Here is a 5202-nt window from a genome sequence, read left to right as displayed (position 1 = left end):
AATTAAAGTTTATAACTAGAGGAAAGTGTTGTTTCAAACGAACAAGATTTCAAATTCAAATTTTGAGCATTGAAGCTTACAATTTTCTATATTTTTTAATCATAATGATGCATAAAATTAAAAGAGTAAAAAAATCATACTCTTGATCTCAAATTACATTTTTTTGAGATTTATTCACCCATATAGTGAGCATAATCTTGAAAAGGGGCATTTGTTGAATGAGAAATTTTAGACCAATCACTAGTCACCACGTCGTTTGCTAAATAACAACGAATTCTTCAATTTGATCTTTGGGTCCAATTAGAAGTTGAACACATGTCCCGAATTGAATTGAAGAACCAAGTGTCGATGAGACGTCACACGGATGAATCAGATGAGATTAAATTGGTCCAATTTGATATTACTATTTGAGCTTAAAGTCCAAACTACAAAAAAAGTTGAATTGGACCCAAATTCCAGATCAGGCCCAAACCAACTATTGGGGTCCAAGGGTCAGGCCTATGGACCAACCAAGCCCACGAAGCCCACCTGAGAACTCTATAAATAGAGAAGTTCTCTTCATTTGTAAGGGCAACATTTTCAAACACACTAGTAAGACCATAGAGAATTCACTAGCAAGTAGAGGACTCCCAAGACTCTGTGATATAGCAATGAGACACTTCTTCAGATATTGGCTAAGATCAAAACATTGAAGACACAAATACTCTTCCAAGACTTTCTACTTCAAGCTTCCAAGACTCCTGAAGCTGCACTCCTATAAGACAGAAGACCTTGAAAGACACAAATACTCTTCCAAGACTTCTACTTCAAGCTTCCAAGACTCCTGAAGCTTCACTCCTATAAGGCAGGAGACCTTGAAGACACAAATACTCTTCCAAGACTTCAACTTCAAGCTTCCAAGACTCCTAAAGCTGCACTTCTATAAGGCAGAAGACCTTTGAAGATATAAATACTCTTCCAAGACTTCTACTTCAAGCTTCCAAGACTCTTGAAGCTGCACTCCTATAAAGCAGAAGACCTTTGAAGATACAAATACTCTTCTAAGACTTCTACTTCAAGCTTCCAAGACTCCTGAAGTTGCACTCCTATAAGGCAGAAGACCTTTGAAGANGACCTTTGAAGATACAAATATTCTTCCAAGACTTCTACTTCAAGCTTCCAAGACTCCTAGAGTTGCACTCCTATAAGGCAGAAGACCTTTGAAGACACAAATACTCTTCCAAGACTTCTACTCCAAGCTTCGAAGACTTCTACTTCAAGAACGTTCGGTACTTTCCTTCTCCAAGTCAAGCTTATTCACCCAACTGAGAGAGAATCAGAGGATCAAATATTAGAGATCGAACTACATCGCATCAAATCAACTCCAACATCAACACCAACTCATGTTCAACTCTACGAAACACGTTTCTCCGGAAACCTCGTGTTAACACTCTGTTAATATTAAAAAAATTTATTCATTAATTATCTTCATGTGGTTTTTATATTCATATTAAAATAGAAGCCAATATAATGTACCTTAAAATTTATCATCATATTTATACCATGAAGCAAAAACTTTTGAAAAAAAAAATTGACTAAAATAATATATTTTAAAATTTTTATTTATTGCACTTATATCATTTCTTTAACAATTTTCTTTAAAAAAACGTAAAATTTATTTATTTTTAGTACATGCAAAAGAAAAAAAAACTGTGGATTGCCATAATATATAATTTAATTATTATTATTAATGTTATTATTGTTAATAATGTCTAATTATTGTTAAAGGCAATATACCCCACTACACTTTTATTACAGTAATTTAATTAAATATCAAATTTTAATTACGTTTGATGGTCGGCAATGGACGATTTTGTTTTGTTTGGTGGGATCCTTGGCTATCGGAGGGTGTGATTTTGGATTCATATGAGTCTACGGTGGTTTATGATGCAGGGAGTAGTTTGGAGGTGCAGTTGTCGGAGTTCATGGATGGTAAGGGAGGTTGGAGGTGGACTACAGTATCTTGGGAGTTGCTTGAGATTTGGAGGCTTAGTCATACAGTGGGGCCTAGGGTGAGGGGGAAGGATTATTGGGTTTGGGTATTAGAGGTCGGTTTTCTATCGAGAGTGCGTGGGAGTGTTTGCGTCCTCGTCGTCCTAAGGTATCTTGTAGGGGGTGGTATTCCGCGTCACTCCTTCTGTGCATGGTTAGCTATGAGGGACAGGTTGGGTACGGGGAGAATGGTTGAGGAACTGGGTGTGTTGTCAGAGGGGTGTCTTCTGTGTAGGGGAAGTGTGGAGTTGTGAGATCATTTATTTTTTGAGTGTGGGTTTGGGAGAGAGGTGTAGTCTGGTGTATTGCGTCAGTTGGGTTCGTCGCATCGGGTGGCGGGTTGGGATGTCAAGTTGAATTGGTTTTGTCGAGTGGGGTCGGGTAAGAAGGCGCGTAGTAAGTTGTTTCGTGTATTCTGATGTGCTTCCATTTACTTCATCTGGCAGGAGCGTAATCGACGGCTACATGGAAGTCGACCGAGGTCGGTGTCTGCTCTGTTTCACCTTATGATCTCTACGATTTGTGCTCGAGCTGCTTCTTGGTGGGTTGATCTTCTTGGTCTTATCTAATGTGTTTACGGTTGTTTCTTCTTTTTTAATTTTTCGTTGCTCTTTGTTTTGTTGTTGTCTCTAGTTGTGGGGTTTTGGTTTCTTTTCTCTGACTTTCTCTTTGGTGGTTTGGGGGTTTTGCATTTATGTTTTGATTTTGTTTTGGTCTTATTTTTCTGTCTTTGTTTTGGTTTTGTTGTCCTGTCTTTGCTTGTGCTTTGTTGCTGTGATGCTTTAATCTCGAGCTATGGGATCCCCCTTGTTGTTGTATAATAATATCACCTATTCTAAAAAAAAAATAATAATTAAGTTTTAGAACGTAAAAAGTTATGTAACTCTCACTATCTACGGCTATAAATAAGATATTTTTTTATCCTCCTTTTTCACCAAAACTAGCACGTTTAAGTTTTACCTTATAAAACTAACATTTTTTTAAAAAAAAAAAACTCGTAAAAATAGTTTTTCTCGAGATCGACCACTAGATTTTAGTTAAAAAAAATTAGTCTTTTCTAATTTATCGATTGTTTGGAGCTTTCTTGGTACATCTCACCAGATTATATATCAAGATTATGTGCATCTCAGTGTTAATCCGAGAAAAATAACACTGAGATACTATATATTTGAGCTATCTCAGTGAGATTTTGGGCATAATTAATACTGATATTCATATATTTAAGCTTTCTCGATGAAATCTCAGACACGATTAATTCCGAGATTTTATATATATCCCAAATCTTACCCAATTTTCGAAAAATTTAATCTTTTCCAAAATTTAAAAATGTTGAATCAATTTGAAAAATATATTTTAATAATTGAAAAATCCAGTTGAAATTTTGAAAATTCATATAATTGTGAAAATGTAAAGTATGCTAAAGATTTGAAAAATTATGTAATAGTTTGATGTAGTATTTAGTAAATTTGTAGAAAATTTGAAAATATATAAGATTTGGTATAAGATTTGGGAAGATTACTTAAAAAAATTAGCAAATCTCGATGTGTAATCAAGCGAGATGTATCGAGAAGGCCCAAAACAATAAGACCTTTGCAGCTTCGAACCATTGCAGCAGCAAAACTTTATCTCCAGTGACTGCTACTCCGACCTTGGTCGCATGACCCACACATGAGCAACTTAGCAGCTTCTTCCCAGCATCCAACCCACTAGTAGACACAATTTTAAACTCTTTTGAGGTAAAATTTCATTAGATTGAAGTATTTCAGAATTTTTCCAAACACTTGAAAACTTTTATTTGGTAGATTTGGATTACTTTTTGATCTATTTGAATAACCTTTTAGCAAGAACACAAATCTATTTTTATCAGTTTTAGGTGTTAAACTCTGTTTAGATCCTTTCAAATTCAATTAAGGTGCTGTAAATTATTTTATAACTCTTGAAAATTCTTTGTTTGTAATTCTGGACTAATTTAAAATGTTCAAAATGTTCAAATTACTTTGAGCAAGAAAAGTCTTTCTAAAAGCCCCTTTCAATTTCAATCAGGGTGTTTCAACTAAGTTTTAACCATATAATCTTGTTCTTTTGTTTAGCAACTTTTTTGAGTAACTTAGATTAAAAGTGCTGATTTGTTGTGTGTTTAGATGCTATGTGCCTTAATAATGCTATATTCAGTATTTATAGTTTATGCATTTGTTACTCTTATACAATTGTGGTACTATGTATAATATATAAGCATATTGAGATCCTGTGACGTGGTTAGGGGAAGTGTGTTGCTATTTTATTTGCTTGGGTATAGAGCATGTGTTATGTACTAATGACACATGGAATCGATATGTGCTGGGAGTGTGTATCATGGTTGACCTAAATCTTTGTCAGTATGATATAGGTTCTTGTTATAAAATTGAGGAGCACAACGAGAATATGAATATAAAAAAAATATAATATAGCAATAAATAAATTAAATTAAATAATTAAAAAAAATTAAAAATTATGTAAATAGGAAAATATGGAAATGAGAATATGAAATGAATTTTCTCACCAATGTGTGTCTTTTCAAGATTCATCAAATGCCATTATTTATAGGCCAATTGGCAAGTAAGAGGTAAATTGCATGAACACTAATAACGTGTAATATTGAGACACATGGACAACATATGGGGTAATAGGAGTATGACACATGACCTTTGAACACTAAACATGAGCATTTATATCACTTAATTCATAATATTTCTCTTTAGATGCTCATATTGTATATATATATATATATATATATACACACACGTGTGTGTATAATATGCCTCGTTAAAACCTTAATAGAAAAAAACCCAACGAAAAAAATCCTAGTGAATGGAAAAGAGTACATATTTCATATAATCTAATACTTCTAGAAGAATACAATATATTTGCTCCCCCTCATGGAAACATCACTTTTGATCTTTGAGTCGCTGATTTCAATATTGTGCACCAATTTTTCAAAGGTTACGATAGGTAATGTATTTGTAAATAAGTATGTCAAGTTATCATTTGAATAAATTTGTTGTACGGTGGTGTTGTCATTTTCTTCAAGATCATGGGTATAGAAAAATTTTGGTAAAATATATTTTGTTCTATCTTCTTTAATATATCTTCCTTTGATTTCAGCTGTACATGTTATGTTGTCTTCATATATTA

This window comes from Benincasa hispida, chromosome 8 (assembly GCF_009727055.1).
Source record: "Benincasa hispida cultivar B227 chromosome 8, ASM972705v1, whole genome shotgun sequence".
NCBI classification, from domain to species: Eukaryota; Viridiplantae; Streptophyta; class Magnoliopsida; order Cucurbitales; family Cucurbitaceae; genus Benincasa; species Benincasa hispida.
Note: the sequence above shows the minus strand (reverse complement) of the source record.